Source organism: Mastomys coucha, unplaced genomic scaffold, assembly GCF_008632895.1.
Source record: "Mastomys coucha isolate ucsf_1 unplaced genomic scaffold, UCSF_Mcou_1 pScaffold2, whole genome shotgun sequence".
Classification (NCBI taxonomy): domain Eukaryota; kingdom Metazoa; phylum Chordata; class Mammalia; order Rodentia; family Muridae; genus Mastomys; species Mastomys coucha.
The window spans coordinates 11,880,270-11,902,397 of NW_022196902.1; positions in this window are offsets into that span (position 1 = coordinate 11,880,270).

The window sequence follows — 22,128 nt, forward strand, 5'->3', positions numbered from 1 at the left end:
AGTCATTATTATTTGATGTGAGTCTGTTTGATGAACTCCTACTTAGTCATGTTGGGCTCACAGGGGTTACAGCTAGAAAGGAGCCCTGCACGCAAGCCTCCAGGCGCTCATGGAGCATGTCCTGCCAGAGTTATAGTGTGTGACTGAAGTAGATGTGTCTTCTGTCCTGCACAGAAATCAGATTGTACCCAAGGCTGATAATCCTGGAACTGACTCTACTTAACTGATTCAGACATTGGTCCTCTCTTCATGTCCATCCCTCCCAGGAGTCCCAGGACTCCTGAATGACACCCTCAGTGTCCAGCTCACTTTCGCTGTCTCTGATTGTCACTCTTATCAGAGGGATTATTCCATCTCCATCCCTGACATACACACAGGTTAATCCCCTGATAGGACTTGCGTAAGGTAGATTGATCAGGGTTCTTCTCAACCATTAATATTGCAAGTGGAGAACAGAGTCTGCTGACACTGCAGGAATCATGTTCTGTCAGAATCAGATGAGCCTGTAACCGCTAGGGGCAATGGTCCCAGCAGATAAAGGCTACAAGAGACGGAAGTTCTGAAGGGCAGCAGAGCAGAGTGGGGAGAGAGGATCTTCGACAACATAATCTAGCTGGGCTGTGAGCCAGCCCAATTGCAGAACATTGGGTTCTAAGTGAATGACAAATTACCTTTTCTTCCTACTTTAGTTAGGCTTGAACTTATGACACATTCACTCAGAAGATCTCTGAATCAGACAACACAAATGTATAGATTATGTACTGCATTAACCAAAGTAGTCTTAGTTCATTGTTCTTTAAACTGTCGTTTTCAGAAGAGCATGCAGGAAGGGGTTTCTTTCCATAGCCAGTACACTGGAAGGCCCTGCAAGAGTTTGTGTTCATTCTGATCGGGGATCTACAGAGGTAGCTCCAATAAAGTATTTGTGTTTTCAGAAAATTCTCATTTTGGCTATATCAGTTGGTCCGATTTTCAATTTTCTTGGCTCTAAATATGAAGTGGATTTGATTTCTACACATTAGAAGAGTTGAGGCCTGGTGTGATTCTCGCCAGAGGTCACAAGACTACATAAATACTATACCAAAGATCAATAGCTCTAAATATATAATCTTCAAGAGCAAAATGTCTTTAGTTTTAAATCAAGAGATCTTGCTATATAGGTTTAGCTTTAAATGTATGATTCTCTTTCTCAGCCTCCCAAGGACTGATACGGCAGGCACCAGCACACAAGCCTGGCTCAAAGCATTTCTTCTCAATAATCCGAATTTAGACCAGAAATGGCTGGGGCAGGGTTAGTAAGCAAACTTTTATGAATCGCTTCTATAATATCCTCAGGGCAAAAGTTTTCTTTCTTGTCCAAAGTCCGGCCAATATAAACATCAACATTTTGTATGAAATTGATCTATTATTTTCCTCTCTTGCCCCTCAAAAATTAAGACCCAAATGGAGGTTATCGATATTTCGCAACAGTAGTAAGAAGGGAATTGAGGATACAAGATTGTAACCAGCAACCCCACAACCTCCACAAGCCAGCACCTGACTCCATTAGTAGTGATTTTACTCTTACTTCTCCTCCTCTTCCTCTCACTCCTCTTCCTCCTCCTCCTGTTTTACAAAGTTGTCTAGGCTGGCTTTGAACTCTCTTTGTCTTAAAGTTACACTCTTCTCCTTTTTTTACCTTTTCTTCTGTTTTGTTTTGTTTTTAAGAAACAGTCTCACTTTGTAGGTCTGACTGTCCTAGAACTCATTACGTAGGACAGGCTGGGATCTGCTGCCTCTGCTTCCTAAGTGCTGGGGTTAAAGATGTATGCCATGATGATGCCTAGCCTTTAATACAATCTTTATCCCTCATTGCCTTTGAACTTGTGCCTCCTGTCTCAACTCTCTTTCTTTCTTTCCTTTTTTTTTTTTTTTTTTTTTTTTTTTTTTTTTTTTTTTTTTTTTTTTTTTTTTTTTTTTTTAGCTTTGGAATGTGACAATTTATTTGGAGGTGAAGGAGGTTTCACCCCCTTTCCTGGAATTGATACAATAATTAAAGAGCAGCAGAACAAAACATATAAGACAGAGTGATCAGCACAAGCCCGCCCTCCCCTGGCCCAGACCTACTGAACCCATGTCCAAAATAAGCTATCTTCCCTACTGGAAGTCCTCCCCGAGGGGCAGGGCAGACTGGGGGCCCAACCCTTCATCCATTGGCTAGCTTTATTATTAGTGCCATTAACCACTGGAGGCAAGGTATAGCCAGCTGGGGGCTGGATGGTTGAACCACAGACAACTGTCTCAACTTTCAAATAGCTGGGATATAGGGCCTGGGCTACCAATCTCTATATTTTACGTCAGAGATAGCTGAAGTCTGTTGCATGTAGTTTTGTGCTGCCACCTTTTCTCTTGGGAGTGTCCATGCTACCAGCTCCCACCTGGCTTCCCTTGAATCCTCAGATAAAAGACATGCACATATTTGTTCATTTTCAACTTGCCTTCTTGGCACAATTGCTCGGCACTACTATCTCCTGCCTGGAAAAGCATGCCTTATCAATACTCTTAGCTCCTTACCTCCCACCTGCCCTAAACTTCAATGTCTAGTCCCATCTAGCCCCTGCCAAACATACCTGTAGGTGTGGCCACAGGCCCCAGCTCCTCCTGAGACTTCAGAAAGTGTGGCAGAAAAGCTCCTCCTCTCCTTCCTTGAATCTTTTTTCCTCCAGGGACCCAGAAGTCCCTCCTGTAACTTTCGCCTAGCCATAGGCCCATGGCTTTCTTTACTGATAGACTAAGAACCAACTGGGGAACAGGACCTTAGTATCAAAAAACATCCCTACAGAAGTCATTCCTCTTGCTTCTCATAAACATATATACATATGAGTATATAATCTGAGTATATAATGTCCTCCAAGACTTTTGCAGTCCTGGGATGGAGTGAGGGCAGTCTTCAAGTTACCCATGCTTCCCAAACTAATTTGGAAAATCTATGGTATCTGCCCTGGAATTGACTGAGGTAAACACATTGGAGCTTCTTTGTCGGATGCTGAAAATCTAGAGAAGTCCACATAGCAACATCATATAACAATTGGTAGTTATCAAATTACACCAGATTTCCAAGCACTCATAAAGATTGCATTTGTTTCTCCTCTAATTCCTTTACCCCTTCTAAGACAATCATATACAACCAATACCCATTCTATGGTTGAATACATTAAGACTCAAAGAACTTCAGAGTGAGTTCTGAGATTCCTAACTGTGGAAGAAGAGGACAAATTGGTACAATGGAGGATTGAAAGTATGGTTGACTTAAAAATCAATGATACAATAGAAACAGATGTATAAAAGTTGGGGTCTTAGACAGATGCACTTAGCACTTAAAACGAGCAGAATGCATAGAAACAAACCAATTATCCAGGACTAATTGGCTACTCTGGTTTTTTTGTTGTTCCATATCATTTAGAGGATTTTATTTCTATTTGTGTGAAAAATGAGATGAGGATGTTGATTGTGATTACACTGAATCAGTAAATTGTTTTGGTAGAAAGGTCTTTTTTCACAATGTTAATTCTACCAAGCTATAAGCTTGGGAGGTCTTCAAATTCTAGTATGTTTCTTAATCTCTTTCTTCACATATTTAAAGTTTTCATTGTAGAAGTTTTATTTTTTACCTCTTTTGTTATGTATATTCTAAATATTTTATTTTATTTGAGAAACTGGGAAGAGGAGCATGTCCGTGATCTCTTTCTCAGCATGCTTGTTACTCATATGTATTAAGACTGGTGCATTTTGTAAGTCAATTATGTATCATAACAATTTGCTGAAATTATTGATAATTTCTACAATTTTTTAGTCAAATTTTGGGAACATTGAGTATAAGATAAGATAATCTTCAACTGAAAATAAAAAAATTGAGAAAAACTCAATGATAGTCAAGCACCTCACCTCGCAGCACACTCACACTAGGCTCATGGTCCAGCCCATCCTTAGTAAACGCCCAACTGTGCTAATTTTCTGGGCTAGCAGAGATATGCCCCAGGAGTCCCATTCTTCTAATTCCTGAGAGTGGCTTAGGTGCAATTCTAATGTGGTCTGCCCTATGTGACTGAAATGAGGATTCTAGCTGAACTTGCCCTGGGATAACCAACCCCCACTCAACAAACTTCAATACCTGACCTCCTTCATTATGTCCTTAACAATGACAGAGGCAATTAGTCTGAATGGGTAACATTCTCTACGAAAATTCCAAGCCAGGTTTGGCTAAGCTGTTGGAACATTGGTGAAGGTCAGAAGGCAATGTCTAATTTTGCTTAGTTATTAATACATCATTTCTCGAAGGGCACCTAGCATGCGAGACCTTCCATCGACTATCACAAGGATAGTCTGGGCCACCTCTGAGTTAGGGATGCCAAAAGGGCTCCAGGAGATTATCTTCCCTGAAGCTTTTTGCCTCATGAACTGCTGACACACAGACCCCACTGGAGTGTGTGTGGCAAAGTATTATATATGTTTTACTATACACTCATATTGCTGTCTTATTTTTATTTTTCATTGTGTCTAATTTATAAGTTAATCTTTATCATGGATACATGTATGAAAACTCATAGTATCATAACTATGGGTTTCAGCATTATTTGTGGTTTTAAGTATCAGTTTGGGCTATGGACAGAGGGTGGGTAGTATGTCTTCATATGAGGAGTGATCATACATGTACTTATTTATACAAGTATAATTCAGGGACTTATATTCTTTATACATGTACATTTTCACATATGAGTAGCAAGAGATGTTGGGAAAGACAGTGTCTCCCATAGTGTTCAAATTGGGCCGATTCCTCAAATATTGGAAAGAGATTTTGATGTGAAACTTTCTCTAATAATGATGTTTGTAAACAGCAGTAATCCAACAAGTGAGCTTATTCCTGCAGGATGCCCATGCTGTGCCAGCCACTGTGTTGCTGAAGAAAATCCTTGGTGATGATTTCCTACTAGGGTTTTGGTGTGTGTCTCCTCGTGCAGTTTGAGGAAAAAAAATGAACTTGTGTACTTTGATGGTTCAGTTGCAGAAGATTGGGTTCATATCTACTATTTGGGAGTTATTTTCCATCTAAACATATGAGGTTTACATATATGTATATGTATATACATGTATATACATATATATACATATATGTAAGTGTGTGTGTGTGTGTGTGTGTGTGTGTGTGTGTGTCTTTTTATTGGAGAGATGAATCCACCATTGATGTTAAGAGATATTAAAGAAAAGTGATTATTACTTCTTGTTATTTTTGTTATTGGGGTGGAATTATGTTTGTGTGGCTATATTCTTTTGGGTTTGTTGAAAGATTACTTTCTTGCTTTTTCTAGGGTGTAGTTTCCCTCCTTGTGTTGGAGTTTTCCATCTATTATCCTTTGTAGGGCTGGATTTGTGGAAAGATATTGTGTAAATGTTATTTTGTCATGGAATATCTTGTTCTCTCCATCTATGGTAATTGAGAGTTTTGCTGGGTATAGTAGCCTGGGCTGAAATTTGTGTTCTTTTAGGGTCTGTATGACATCTGCCCAGGATCTTCTAGCTTTCATAGTCTCTGGGAGAAGTCTGATGTAATTCTGATAGGCCTGCCTTTATATGTTACTTGACCTTTTTCCCTTACTGCTTTTAATATTCTTTCTTTGTTTAGTGCATTGGGTGTTTTGACTATTAAGTGATGAGAGGAATTTCTTTTCTGGTCCAGTCTATTTGGAGTTCTGTAGGCTTCTTGTATGTTTATGGGCATCTCTTTAAGTTAGGGAAGTTTTCTTCTATAATTTTGTTGAAGATATTTACTGGCCCTTTAAGATGAGAATCTTCCCTCTCTTCTATACCTATTATCCTTAGGTTTGGTCTTCTCATTCTGTCCTGGATTTCCTGAATGTTTTGGGTTAAGACCTTTTTGCATTTTGCATTTTCTTTTACTGTTATGTCAATGTTTTCTATGGTATCTTCTGCACTGAGATTCTCTCTTCTATCTCTTGTATTCTGTTGGTGATGCTTACATCTATGACTCCTGATCTCTTTTCAAGGTTTTCTAACTCCAGGGTTGACTCCTTTTGTGATTTCTTTATTGTTTCTATTTCCATTTTTAGATTCTGGAAGGTTTTGTTCAATTTCTTCACATGATTGGTTCTATTTTCCTGTAATTGTTTAAGGGATTTTTGTGTTTCCTCTTTAAGGGCTTCTAGGTGTTTATGTGTATTCTCCTGTATTTCTTTGAGGAAGTTATTTATATCCTTCTTAAAGTCCTGTATCACCATCATGAGAAGCGATTTTAGATCTGAATCTTGCTTTTCTGGTGTGATGGTGTATCCAGGACTTGCTATGTTGGGAGAATTGGGTTCTGATGATGCCAAATAACCTTAGTTTCTGATACTTATGTTCTTGTGCTTGCTTCCCACCATCTGGTCACTGCTAGTCCTGCCTGCTCTAGCTATGTCTGATTTGAGCCTGTCCTTCTTGTAATCCTGGTTGTGTCAGAACTCCTCAGATTCCAGCCGTCTCTGTGATCCTGTGATCCTAAGATCCTGGGTATGTCAGAGCTCCTGGGAATCAAGCTGCCTCTGGGACCCTGAGATCCTGGTTTAATCCAGCTCCTGTGATCCTGGGATCTTGGGTGTGTTAGAGTGCCTGGGAGTGGAGCTTCTTCTGGGTGTTGTGGGACAGGTTACAGAGTTTGGGCCCAAGGTCTGCTTAGGACTCTAGCCCAGACCAGAAGGAACCTGTGCCACTGGTCGGTGGGTTCCTGCATCTCTGGATCCCATTGATCACAGTTGCTCCATGTAGTGTTGGGACTGAATACTTAAAACAGACACGGTCCTTACCTAGTACAAGATCATGCACAGTTCTGCAGCTGGTGTCAGGAGAAGGCTGTATATATAACGGCTGAAAGAAAAGTGGCTTAATCCAAGTTACAATATATTTGCCTTGCTTCATGCTAGTATCAAAGACCTTAGCTTCGTCCCTGATGGCACAAAGATCTAGTCATAAAGCTCTACATATGACTCCATTGCTTTCATTTCTTAATACAATTTTAGCAAATTTTGTGATGAAAACAAACCAGGAGTACCAAGGGATGATCACAGCAGTCCTGACTTAGAATGGGCCCTGCAGTCGGGTTACACTAATGCAGACAGGCATATTACAAACAGTAAGGCTCTTCATCAAACGAGCAACCAGAAGTGCTGGGAAGATTTTAATGGTTACTATTGGTTTACTGTTCAATTAGTAATCATTTTTAATCTGGTATTTGCAAACAAATGAGACTGATTTCACACAGCAGGCCAAACCTATGGTCAACAGTGAAGTTTCAAATGCATTGGATAGTGAAGTATATAGGCTGGTGGTTTCCACCCAGGAACCAGGAAAGCCAGTTGACCCAAGGTGAGCTTCATTTTCCTTTATGTTTAGTCATGGTGCTAAGAACCTAAGCAAGTATTAGCCAATGATTATCAGCACCACCCAGGAGATGTAGAAAATGAAACTCTGGAAATGTAAAGACCAGGAATAATGAGAAATGTTTAATCTTTACTATAATCCTTTGATCTAACAGGTTTAATTAGTTTTGTTAACTTTAAAATATTTTCTATTTTATGTTTGTCTTATGTGGTTTATAGCATTCATGAGTTGTGATTTTATATTAATTACATTTTGAGAGATTTTTTATTAGATTTTAATAAATGTTAAATGTTTGAAAACACAGATGATTAAGTTTATAAGAATTCTTTATTATCTGTGCCAATATGTAATTATTTAGAGAAATGCTACATTTTAAAGAATACCATTTTATTATCAAATTAAAAATGATTATTAATTGAAGAGTAAACCAATAGTAACCATTAAAAACATATTTTCTTTATATACTAAAGCTCCCTAAACATGTTTTTTTAAATCTGTGGATTCCCTGCCCTGAGCTTAATGGACTTGGCAACCCTAGGCTCATTTCCAATTCTGGTGACCTAATTATGAATACTAATTATGGAACATATCTTATGTAGTATTTCCAATTGTTGACACATATAAACCATACTTGGAACATCTATTCTCTTGACCAATACCATTCAGCTCTTGGAATACATTTGTTTTTCATATATTATACTATGTGTGGAAATAAAATAGAGTAAAGATGGGGGGGGTTCTGTTAGTAAAGTTTCTGCCACATAATATGGGGACCTAACAACAACCCATGGCTTCCACATGTGTGTGCAAATATGTACACACAGAAACATGTGCACACAGAAACACACACAAAACAGAAACAGAGAGAAAGAGGGGGAGGGAGATAGATAGATAGATAGATAGATAGATAGATAGATAGATAGATAGATAGATAGATAGATAACACTTACATACACACACTTTTACCTCTGTATAGTATTATTATCAGTTCTGCTACGGAGTTTGCCATACCTAATAAGCTCCATGTTTCCAAGGGAACAGTAAATGTCTTAGTCACTGTTCTATTGTCGCAAAGAGACACCATGACCAAAGCAACTTACAAAAGAAAACATTTAATTAGGGGCGTGCTTAAGGGTGAGTATTATAGGGTGAGCCTATGACCATCATTGTGGGAACAGGGCAGCAGGCAGGCATGGTAATGAGTAGTAGCTGAGAGCTCACATATTATCTACAAGTTGGAGGAAGAGGGAGAGCTAACTGGGAAAACCTTGAGCTTTTGAAATCTCAAATCCCCCTTAAATGCTATTTTGTTCTTTTGTATCTTCGCTCTCCATGCCTTTTAGTTAATTGGATGAGGGTTTGTCAGTCTTTTCTCAAAGAACCAATTCTTAGTTTCATTGATTCTTTGTATTGTTTTGTTTGTTTGCATTTTATTGATTTCAGCCCCAAGTTTGATGATTTCTTCCTGCCTATTCCTTTTAGGTGTAATTTCTTCTTTTTGCTGTAGAGTTTTCAGATGTTCTGTTAAGTTGCCACTCATATGAGATTGCTAGAATTTTTTATGAAGGCACTAACTTGCATCTTTGAAAAGCCTTCCTTGTGTCCCCATAAGTTTGGGTATATTGTATATTCAATTTCATTCAATTCTAGAAACTTTTTAAAATTTTAATGTCTGTCGTGACCCTCTTTTCATTTGCTAGAGAGTTGTTCTGTTTCCATGAGTTTGTAAGCTTTCTGTTGTTTCTGCTGGTATTAATATCCAGCTTTAATCCATGGTGGTCAGATAGGATGCAAGATATTAGTTCAATTTTCTTATATCTGTTGAACTTGCTTTGTGTCTGAGTATGTGGTCAGTTTTGGAGAAATGTCTATGATGTTCTGAGAAAAAGATGTATTCTTTTGTGTTTGGATGAATTTCCATAAATATTGTTAGGTCTATTTGGTTTATAATGTCTGTTAGATATTGAAGTCTCTCACTGTCAGTGTGTGAGAGTCAATATATGTGATTTAAGCTGTTTTCTTTATGAACTTGAGTGACTATATTTGGTGGATATATGTTAAGAATAGCAATGTCCTTTTGTTGGATTTTTCCTTTGACCAACATGTGGTGTATTTCCCTATCTCTTCTGATTAGTTTGAGTTTGAAGTCAATTTTGTCAGATATTGTAATGGCTACACTGACTTGCTCCTTAGGTCCATTTTCTTGAAATATCTTTTCTACCCCTTTACCCTTGATGGTAATGTATGTTTCATGGATACAGGAGAAAGATAGATCCTGTTTTCACATCCCGTTATTTTCACTTTATATAACAGTTTCACATACTGTTATTATGTGTCTTTTTATTGGGTAATTGAGACCACTGGTGCTAGGAGATATCAATGAGTAGTGCTTGTAGATTCCAGGTCTGGGATCACTTATTTCTTGCATTTTCTTAGCTGTGCTTGACCTCTTTAGATTTGAATTTTATAGCACTCTCTGTACGCTAGACTTGTAGATAAATGTTGCTTCAATTTGCTGTATTCATACAAAGTCTTATTTTCTTCATGTATTGTGATTGAACATTTTGCTGGGTATGGTAGACTAAACTGGCATCTGTGGTTTCTAAGAGGTTGTACAAGATCTCCCCACACCCTTCTGGCTTTTATGGTCTCCATGAAAAGATAGTGTTCTTTTAGGAGGTTTGCCCTTATATGTTACTTGGTCTTTTTCCACTGCAATTTTTAACATTCCTTTTGTTGTTGTTCTGTATGTTTACTGTTTCGATTATTATATACCAAGGGGAGTTTATTTTCTAGCTCAGTATCTTGTTTTGTTTTTGCACGTAGCCTTTTCCTCTTTCCCTCTTCCTTCCCCTTCTCCTTCTCCTTTTTCTTTTGACTTTTCAAGATAGGGCTTATGTCTCTGTGTTGCCTTGGCTGTCCTGGAACTTGCTCTATATACCAGGCTGGCCTTGAACTCACAGAGACCTACCTGCCCCCAAAATGCTGGGATTAAAGGTGTGTGCCGCCACCACCTGGCTGTATGCTTCTATTATCTTTTTATTTTCTATTTTTTTATTCTTTGACAATTTTATGCATATATACATTATATGTTGACCATACCCACAACCCACCTCTTTCCTTCCATTTTCCTCAGACATCTCCCAACATGTCACCCTCCGACTTGCATATTCCATCCCACCTCATCCCACCCCCATCCACACACACACTTTTTTTTTGTAACCTCCTAATTCAACTAGTGCTGCCTGCTAAAAATTATGACTGACATTTTTGCATTAAACTTGTGCAGATTTTATGGAGGTAATCACAGCTATAATGAGATCATGAGAAGGCACACACATCTTAAGGCCTATTTGTGAAGCAAATGGGCAACCATAATCTCCCCCATTACTTTGTATTCTGGTTAAGTGACTGGTTAACCACCCATTCCATTCTGTAAAAGCCTGTTACAAACACCCTGGTTTTCTACATCCCTAAGGTTAACGTCTGCTCTGACTGTGGCCCTGCTGCGTTCTGCCCCAGGACCCTGAGGAGGGTCCTGAGAAAGGCGGGGATGGGAACAGTGCTGATTCAGTGATGACTCCGAGTCAGTAGTGGATGCAAGCCGCTAGTTCAGGTGCTCTCTGTTCCCTGATGATTCACAGGGTTCTTTATTCTTCAGCTTCAGCTTCAGCTTAATTGTCCTTCAGCTTAATTCCTTCTCCCCTCTCATGCTGTTGCCTTCTCCTCACCAGAAAGCCTGAACCCAGTCTGTTATTTACTAAAGCTACATCATCAAGGCTTTAGTCATTGCTAATAATTATCAAGAATTCTAAGATTTACTCTATGAGTCCCAGATCAATAATCTCAGCCCCAGTTTCCTTAGAGCAGAACTAAGCACAAAGCAAAAGCGCATTTCCTTATAGGTTTACACGGCCTGTTCTTTACGGACAGCTGGGCACAGCTCTTCCAGTTTTCGGGTACAGCAGACAGCAGCCTTTAGTAACTACTTCCATGTAAGAATAGAAAAATAATAGACTACTGAAATTAAAATGATTCCTTATAAAGTTTTGAATTTATGTAAGTAAAACAGTTAGCTCTCTCTAACATCTTTCCAGGCATTGTTCTCTTCAATTCTTCAATCAGCTAGAAAAACAGAACACTAACTTTTTATGTGCTTCTACATCATCTTTTAAGTCTCTAATCTTCATCTCCTTGTCCTAGCAGTGCCATGGCCTCATGTATTCTCCTTCTAATACTACTTCTTCCTAAATCATATATAGATTTCTATTTTTCTATCCATACCCTTTCTTCCTGAGGCCATTCTAACTCTCTACCCTCGATGTCTCCAAGCTCACCCTGGCTAGCCAGTGCAGCAGTCATTGAACCTGAGAGTGCACGTGCTTCCTCAGGATTCCAAAATCAAGGCCAAGTCTGGCAATGAGCCATTTCCAAGAAGGACCATGTAGGCTTTTATGGCCCTTGTGGTTACATTGTCTAGATCCTTTCCCATGGTCCTAAAGGCCAAGTGGAAGGGCTGTTCCTCATCTTTCACAGCTTCATGATCATCTATCTCCATTCCTCATTCCTGAAAACTGCATCTGTTTCATTTATTATAGCATGGTTAGCTCTGAGTAGTGGCGGAAGTATATTAGCAGAAAGAAGGATTGAAAGTAGAGTAGTAAATACAACAGATAAGTTTGGGGCAACAGCAACCATCAGCACATGTGGGGGTCATGTGATCAAGGCCTGGCGATGCTCTGTTGGGCTGAGGGCCCCTGCATCTGTTCTGCCACTAGGGAATGCCACTTGAGGAGGCAGAATTCAGGGAGTTTGACTGTGCTTGTCCTACTGCCACTGCTGCCAGGGCAGGTGCTGAGTCATAGGGAAATGCCAAGGTACCACTTCAAGGGTGGAAAAGCACAATCTGAGATGTGGGAAAGCCAGAGCTGCTTTGAGGGTCCTAGGATCTATGACAAGAGTGGGGCCCTGAGGTTCTCAAACTCTCGGACACTCAGGTGCTTCTGGAAGTCACAGAAGAGCAGAAAATGGAGTTGGGGGCCCACAGGCTGGAGACAGAGTCTAGTCCAGTTTCTGAGGCTGGGGTAGGGGGTGGTGAGCACAAGCTTGTCCCATCAGGGATGATTGTCCTTAGCTTGATGGTGGTTGGCTTGGTGGCAGTTGTGGCTGGGAGCACAGAGAGGTCTTCTATGGGAGATTAAGCTGTGGCTGTGTAGGCAAAGGTCTTGATGGCTCCCGACGTAGGATCTTGGTGAAAAGAGATAGTCTGTGGTTCCAAACAGTTTACTGTCATGACAAAAGACGGATGCATAAAACCACACCCCACTTTTCAGGGTGGGCCTGAGATTAAATACCTTTTGCAGGGAGGAATGTCTGGGAAGAGAAACTTATTGGCTAAGCCCTCCAGGCCTAGGTACCTCATTAGCATGGAGAACTCTGTCTTGAGCCTACCTGGCAAAAAGTCTCCTCTCTTTTATGTGAGAAGCATGGCACGTGTTCCAAGCCAAGAGTCAGACAGAGAGCTGGGAGTCACGTAAGCCTCAGGTGTGCGCCCGCCGAGTCTCTGGGTCTCGGTCTGCTCTACCTTAGCAAACTTCCTGGCATGGTTTTACCTCCCACAATGCTTCAGGGGCAGGAACTATGTCACACTCACCCTTACCCAGCCATGCCAGACCTGGCATGGCCCACCTGGAATACAGCGTGCATTTACGTTCAACCTCCTCTCCAAATCACAGAGCTTTGTTTATGAAGCAGGTAAGCCAACAAGCCAGTCATCCCAGCAGAAAGCCCTCTTCCCAGCACACTGAGCTAGTCATCTTCCTCCTCAACTTCTTCCTCTTCTTGCTCCCTCCCTCCTCAGCTTCTTCCTCTTCTTGCTCCCTCCCTCCTCATCTTACTTCTATCTTGTCCTTTTTCATTTCGAGAAATCAGTATTTTTTTCAGCTAAATGCCCTCTCTCTTGTGCCTTTCTTGGATTTTTAACTCCTCCTTATATACATCCTCCCCCTGCCCCCCAGCTTTCTTTTTAATGTGAATTTTGGATGGGGAACTGTGTGGTGTAGGTTTAGTAGAAATGCTCCCTGATACAGGGTGTGCACACTCAGAAACCTGCTCAGCATGCTGTCAAGAATGTTTTCTGCTTCTTTCATTTTGATAGGTATCACCTTCTATACATTAGGGAAGTTTTCTTCTATGATTTTAATGCAAATATTTTCTGTGCCTTTGACCCAGGATTCTCCTCTTTCCTACTCCTGTTATTCTTAGATCTGATCTTTTCATAGTTTCCCAGATTTCTTTTATATTTGTACCAGGATTTTTTCTTAAGATTTGACATTTTCCTTCACTGCGGTATCCATTTCCTTTAAAATGCCTAAGATTTTCCCTTGTGTCTCTTGTATACTATTGGTGAAGCTTGCTTCTGAAGCTTCTGATCAAGGCCCTAAATTTTTCATTCTCAAATTTTCCTCCATTTGGGTTTTCTTTATTGATTTTCATGTTCAGGTTTTATAACCTTTTACAGTTTAAGTTTTTATAGATTTCTCTAAGGGATTTATTTATTTCCTCTTTAAGGACCTCTATCATAATCATAACAGCTATTTTAAGGTCTTTTTCTTATGCATCAGCTATTGTGCAATACTCAGGGCCTACTGTGGTAAGGTCGCTGGGCTTATGGAGCCAATATAGAGACATATTGGCTGTTATTGATAGTGTTTAGGCTGGATTTGAGGAGTCTGCATTTTGGAAAATCATAATTCGAGGTGCCAGTATCTTGTCTGCTAGGTGGCTATTTTGTTCCTTGGCTTTTGTTCCTCTCTCTTGTTCTTAGGAGAGTGTGGGGTCCATGAATTTTCTGGTAGGATATTCTTCTTGGATCCTGATAGATGTGGCCACTGGGAATTCCAGGTATAGTGTGTTCTAGGTATTGGGATTTGACACTTAGGAATAGGGATGTTCTAGGAGAGAATGAAGGGTCCACAGGAGGAGGGAAGTCAGGCTGTTTCTCATGGATCTGCTTAGTCTTCTGCGTATTGCAGGCAGTGAGTAAGAAGAGGCCTTAGTAGGTAGTCTATTACAGAGTCAAGAATGAGACAGCAGGGTTGGACTTGGAGGAATGGAGAGAGAAGTAAAGATCTGCATTTGGCCTGCCTGCTCCTCTGACTGGGGTAGCCTATGGGTTCCCAGGAAGTACTTGCTGGAGTTGGGGACTAGGTTAAAGCAATGAGTGGGGGAAGAGAAGTGAGGAGATCTGTATGATCCACTGGAGATGGGGCAAGAGAAGGATGGTGAGTGCAGCTGGCAGCCTGATGTAGAGCTAGAGATGAGTCAGGGGGTTGGATTCAGAGAAGAGGGATAGTTAAGATCTACACTTATCCTACATGCTTCTCTAGCAACAACAATCTGCCAACTTTCCAGTTACATAAAAAGCATGGTCTATATTGTTTTAAAATTTGGTTATAAGAGTACATAGGTCAAGTCAGGCATACCTTTAATTCCAGCACTTGGGAGGCAGAGGCAGAGGCAGAGGCAGGTGGATCTCTGACTTTGAGGCCAGCCTGGTCTACAGAGTGGGTTTCAGGACAGCCAGGGTTACACAGAGAAACCCTGTCTCAAAAACAAAACAAAATAAAACAAAACAAAAAGACTGCATTTGTCAAGGTTGCAGAGTAAGACATCTGGCTTAATAACTTGTCAGGCTTTTAGCATTCATGCATATGAAACCTGAACCTTATTAGCCTCGATTGTGTCACTCGTATCACTTCTTGTTGACAAGTCTGCTCATCACACAAAGAGCATTCTCAAGAGTTCTCCATGTTTATGCTCACTCCTCTCCACCCCAATATATGCCCTAGAGGAAGTGAAATGAGACTCCTCTCATCCTCTTACATTGTTTGAGTGCCTCTATAGTATAAAGAATGAAGCCAGTTTCTGCCAGACATCTCTCTCCACACCTGGCAAGTGGAGGGCCAGGCAGGCCTTTGATCCTAATTCCTACTCATTCTGCCAGTTTCTATGAAGATAAGAAACTTTTTGTTGCAAGAATTCTCAGTGACTGTGGCTCTCCCTTCACCAAGCTAACTGAGGGGAATTCCAATATGCATGTGGCATAGCAAGGCACAGGTGTCCCACTTCCTGCTGGGGTTGGTCCAGCTGCTGGAAGTCATCAGCTTATCACACCACCATAGAGAAGCAGCTGGTGAGAGCTCTTGGGAGAGTCTAGAATTCTAGATCCATGGGAGAAATTAGTGCTGTCCTTGGACTTGTGAACATATGTACTCACACATGTAGATTACTAGATACTCATGAAATATTAATGAAAGCAGACACTAGTCCAAATGCTCAATGATGGAAGCAAGAGGGGTGTGGAAAGAACTAGGAAATTCCCCATTTCTAAGATTAAGCATGGCAAGGGTAATGGTGTTCTCATAAGGCCAGTTAGGTATGATTGGGTTCCAGCTATCTTGAAGGAAACCAGAATTGGGCCTAGTGGAACTAGAGAATTCCATACAGAGTCATCTATGGACTGGCAACTGTGGTGTGTTAGTCAGATCCCAGACGGTCCTCTCTCCAAATCATTGCCTCTAGGTAGCCACACTACCCAACTCACTGAAGAGAGAGTATGCCACATAGACACTGAGTCATAAAGGGGTAGTGTGTATATTTACAGCTCTGTTCTCTGTGTTACCTCAGATCTGTCCTCTGATGGCAGCCTTGTTTCTCCATGCAAGAACAATTCATGGGGACTATGGTTCTTCATCCACCAAGTATCTGAGGGAACTAGAGGAGAATGAATCTAGCATAACAGGGAAAGCATCATGTCAGCCTTCACTTTTTCACATATCCTGAACATGCCATAAACATGCCATATCACACAAAAAGGTATGCAGAAAGCTACATGCTAACAAAATGAGCCCCACCACTCAATAGTTCCTTGATCAACACTTATCCTACATGCTTCTCTAGCAATAACAATCTGTCAACTTTCCAGTTAATTTAATTTAATGTCTTTCTTTGACTGGCTCTGTGTGTGTGTGTGTGTGTGTGTGTGTGTGTGTGTGTGTGTGTGTTCTCAAAGTTCATCTCCATGGTAAAAGCAAATGTTCTTTTTAGGGGTGGAAAGCTATTCTATTGTATAGATATGCTGCACCCTGAATAATTATCACTTCACATGAGCCAAAGGTCCTTTAGAGATGACATTGATTATGTAGTTCCCATGATATTCAGACAAAAAGGGCCATGGCCAGGCCATCACCTTCTGTGGTCTGTGCTCAGAGCTCAGAAATCTAAAGAGTATGTTTTCCTTTTCTGAATAATGATAACATTTCTAGGAAAAAAAAAAAGCTAATACCATAATGCAAAACACTATTCCTAACATACACACCCATTACATGGAATTTAGTCCTTTGAGATCATGGACTCTGAAAGTACAGTTTAAAAGAAAACATCAGTTCCAGACTTCCATCTTGAGAAGACACAATATACATGGAGTTTGGCTTGGCTTGGCTTGGTTAGGTTTGGTTTGGTTTGGTTTGGTTTGGTTTGGTTTGGTTTGGTTTGATTTTCTTGTATGCTTCAATTTTGTTTTTACAGATTATGGACTAATTTCACATCCTAATCCATGCACAAGAAGCTTCTAATTCACCAATGTAGCACAAAAAGTTCTTTAAAAGAAAAAATTCTTGCTTTGATCAAAAATTGTTGTTGTATACAGTTATGTGTAGGAAGCCCAACCAAACCAAGGCTTTCTCAGAGGCCTTGATAAAAGAACAATGGGAACTTTAGTTCTCTGTCCTTGTCCAGGTATGGACTAGGAAAGGCTAGTTAGGGCTGCTGCCAGGCCTCATAGGAGCCAAGGTTACAAAGTCTAGAGACCCAGCTCTTCCCTCCGAGTTGTGGTCATCAATCCTTAGGCAACTGTGTCTGAAGTATCCCACATTCTCTTTGCCAACGTATGTCTGACTTGGCTTTCTGCTAACCTTGGTCATCTCCTCCAACCCCCTACAAAGAGTATGATGCTATATTTCTTAATAAATCTACTTGCGTGCGTTATAAGCTTATGCAAGATCTCCTGGTCCTAACGATTGCTTTTGTCTTCTTTATGTCTTCTTTTGTCTCTCCCTTGTCCTCCTAGTTGACATCTCATTGTCCAGCAGCCTTATTTCTACAGGCTTAGGTCTGCTAGGGATGTAACTCAGTTAGCTTACTTAGAATGCATGAGTTTTACCTGAGTTCTTAGCATCACACGAATCTTCCCATGTGTATAGTTTCAGTTCTTGGAATGTGGAAGCAGGAGGATCATGAGTTCAAACTCATTCTTGGCCACAGTTTGAAAGCAACTTGAGCTACATGAAACCTGTCTCAAAAAAAAAGATACTATCTATCATAAACTTTGTTAATACCTAAGGAATTTTCTGAGCCTATATAACCAGACATATTTTCTTGGAAAGTCCCTAAATATTTCTCCCAAGGCTTTGGTTTTGGGGTGTCTGGATGTGGAGGGGAAGGGGGAAGAAATGCAGAAGAGGTGAAAAGGACCTGCGTGAGAAGCTACATCTCTTTGTATTGTGCTACTATGTTACATTTCTCAGAATTTAACAAACTTAAAAAAATAGAGGTTCTTTCTCAAGGCAGTGTTAAATGAAGAAGTAAAAATATGTATAAGGAATGGTGAAGTTTTTGAACACAGAAAAATTAGAATAAAAATGAGATAGTGTCTTGTTTTGTAAAATTCAGCAAAACCTAAAAGCTTTGCTAAAATGTGTTTCCATGTGTGACACTGTAGGAAGGCAGGCTCACATACCACCCTGCATAGAATGAGGAGTTAGACTGTAGGATATCCTCAAAAGTCAAACTAGGTGCAGTCAACAAAATCATAGGGTATAAGGACTGGAGAGAGGTTCAGTGGTTACCTGTGTACTGCTCTTACAGAGAACTCGAGTTTGGTTCCCAGCATCCATGTCAGGTATCTTGCAACTTGACACCTCTGGCCTTTGTAGGCATATGCATTCATATCTACATATTGCACACACATACTCATAATTATAAAGTAAATTACAAGATACAAATGTTTGCTTATTGTGTATAAGATATATAATATATAGCATGTAATCCATCATATGTAATGTATATATAATACACATATAAAAGAGGACTTAAGACAGCAATAGATTGGAAGCTATCAAAAATGTAAAAGTAAAAAGTATTGAAAAATCATAGTATAGTTGTTCTCACATACTGCACAGGAATTAGAATATACTGAGACATTATTGATTTTTCCCCACCCCCAAAAATCATGCTCTTCCTCTTCAGGGCTGATGTTAGACTGCCTGAGGTACTTTTTTTTTTTTTAGCCTTCTTTGCAGCTAAGCAAATTTACATACTTAGCTCTCATCAAACAGGAGTGAATGGAATTGGCACATACATCTGCCAGTTCATCCTCTGAAAGAGTTGCTTTTGAATCACTACTGATTTTTTTCTGTTTCTAAACCCATGGTACTGTCTAGTCAAGATGTCTTGACTTGTGGGTCCTGAATGATTTCATGGAATAGGACCCACTGACTAGTTCTGTGCTGGTAAGAAATAAATATCTGTCAAAGTTAAGCCAGAGACCTTGTGTCCCTTTGACAGCTCAGTACTTGCTCTAAGTAACACAGAAATGGAGTGTGGAACCAGTGTAACCAAAGCCTAGAGCAGTGGCTCTTACCCTTCCTAAAGCTGTGACCCTTTAATACAGTTCCTCATGTTGTGGTGACCTCCAGCCATAGAATCATTTTTGTTGCTACTTCATAACTGTAATTCTGCTATCATTATGAGTCATAATGTAAATATCTGTGTTTTCCAGTAGTTTTAAAGGAACCCTATGAAAAGGTCATTTGACCCCCACAAGGGGTCACAACCCACAGGTTGAGAACTGATGCTCTAGCATGTGGCATTGGTACAGTGGGGATGATAGGAAGAGAGTCTTAAGGAAGGATTGTCTAGACCAGGTTGGCCTGTGGATGTTGGAAGAGACAGGGTTCCTTGATTATGTTAATTGATGTGGAAAGACCTAACCTAAAAGTATGTTGCCATTCCCTGGACTTAGGTCCTGAAGGGCATAAAGAGGAGAAAGTGAGTTGAGTCTAAGCATGTGAGCATTCATTCTCTCTCTGCCCTTGACTGGATGGACCAGGGGCTTCCAGTTCCTGACATCGACTTCCTACTGCAACCTGGACTTGTGTCTGAAATAAGCCCCTTTCCCTTCATTTGATTGTTAGGGTGTTTTATCGCAGTAGTGGGAAATGAAAGCAGGATGATGGGAAATTGATGATGATGAAACCCAGGCGTTTCACACTACAGGTCTGACGCCCTGTTGTCACATTGGTTAAAAGCATCTTCTGCAATAAGTGAGAACATGTAGGCCCCTTCTGCTACTCAGTGGGAGCCATTGGAAGTCATGAGGATGTTAAGATGGAGTAGCTGTCTTGAAATTTTGTAGAAAGTTTTCCTTTAAAGAACAAAGACAAGACATGGCAAGCCTGCAAGCAGGAATGAGCAAAAATAAAAATCCAGAAGGATGAGTCAGGTAAGGCGTGATACAACAGATGATAACATGGCCCGAGCTGAGGGAGAGCAAACTGTTGTACACAGGCTTTCTCAGGGGCCTGTCAAGGCAACTCCTGCGAAGCGAGCCACCCTTGAGCAACGAGAGCAGTCTTCCTACACAACCCCATATGGTTCTGGGGAATCTTAAGGCACCTTCCATTCACAGAAGAGAAGAAATCTGTCAAAATACCAGCATACCATGTAGGTCTAAAGGTCTGGGTGCAGAAAAGAGCCGTGAAGGTCTTCATTGGCTCAGTTAGCTGACAGGAACCATAGACACACTGACAGGAGATGGGATGCTGTGAAGTGCCTCATCTGCCAAACACTGTTGCTTTCACAAGATACAACTAAAATTGTTTAGATTTACCAAGAGATTAGGACAGCTCATAAAATCACCAGTGTGGGAGGTAGCAGGGGAGAGATAGAGGAGGCGATTTCTTCTGACTTCCTTGGTCTTACTAATCAGCCTCCATAAACTGCCTGCTGTTATATGTAGATTGCTCCTACATACAGAAATTAAAGGGTAAAACACCATGCCAACAGTAGACTAGAACTTGGCAGCAGGATATCTGCTATCTTTCATATACAGTTCTTAATCAGTAGACTTAGGGATATGCAAACCCAGCTGCACAGAGGGAGATGGTAATGAAGGAGAATGTAAGAGATTGCAAGGAAAGGGGCCCAGTACCTTGACTCTTAGAGACAAGGCTGACCACCTGAGCAGAGGGCTTGCAATTAAGCCTTGCAGTGATCAGCCGCCACTTTCCTTTGTTTCTATTCCCTGCAAAGTCTGATACCTAGAGATGACATGTAAAGCAGATCTCTACAATGCCAATCTGTTGCCTTCCCAGTGGTTCTGAATTAAGTCCAACTAAAAGACTCAAATCCAGGAACTCTGTCCGCTAGCTTTTATAGTAGTAGGCAATACAAACTCTGATGTTCTAGTTATGGGACCAAGTGGACTTGATGTCAGTCAAGTTTGAGTTCTTTTGTAAGAAACAGTGTTATATGTTGAAACAAGAAGGAAGACAAATGAAACATTAAAGAAGGCCACAGTCCTGGGCACACAGAAGCATGGTAAGCTATAAAAGTCAAACAAGATATAGATGCCCTGGGGGCAAATTACTGTGCCTTCCAAAGCATGCCAACATGCCATGTGTTTACACGTTGCTATGACCGTTGACTGATGGAATACTAAGACTTCTCAGCCTCAAGGAGAGGAAGCCCTGGCTGCCCAGTCAATGCTGCTTCATTACTTTTCTCATTTCAGTGACAGAATGACTGACAAACAGAATTTCAAGAGAACAGGTTGACTTTCACATTGTGAAGATGTAGCCCTTCATAGTGGGACAGTGCTGGAGGCAGGAGTAGAGGCACGGGTGATCAGGATGCAGAGAGAGATGAATAGGTGTCCAGCTTGCTCTCTCCCTTCTATTCCATGTCAGGACCTCAGCCTACATAATGGTGTTGCCCACGTTTAGAGTTGATTTTCTCACCTCAGTTAATCTAGTCTGGAAACTCAGTCATGACTTGCCCAGAGATTTGTCTCTAGGTGATTGAAGGTTCTAACAAGTTGACAATACTCACCATAAGAGCCACAGTGGATTCAATCCCTACTGCGTAGGCACTTGTTCATGAGCACATTGAGGGAAAAGGATATGTCTGGGAAAGAGACTGAATAGGTCACATTTTCAGAATGAATCCCCCTTGCTGATGGATCCTAAATATCCTGCAGTCCATTTATTCCATAGAATTATCAACCAGAAAAGAACTGAAATATAGTACAGAAGAACTTATTTGAAAACAGGAATGGCACTTTTGGCACAGAGCCAAGTGCAGGCCCAGAACGTGTTCTGAAAAGGGACAGAAAGGACAGCTGCAGGGAAGGGCCGTTCTGTGACCACTGGAAGCATACAGTCTGACAACCATCCAGGTCTGGGAAGACAGACCGTTGCTCAGGCATGCACACTCGGCTAGCTTACCTTTTTAAATGACAGGTGTAAGTGTAAGATGGGGTTTTATCTTACACTTTGGCTTTTCCTAAGTTCCAAAGGATGTGGTTGCATTGCATGTAATCATGAAATGCTCCTCCTGCTGTATGGCTTGACAGAACAAACCACATGCACTCGTGAAGGA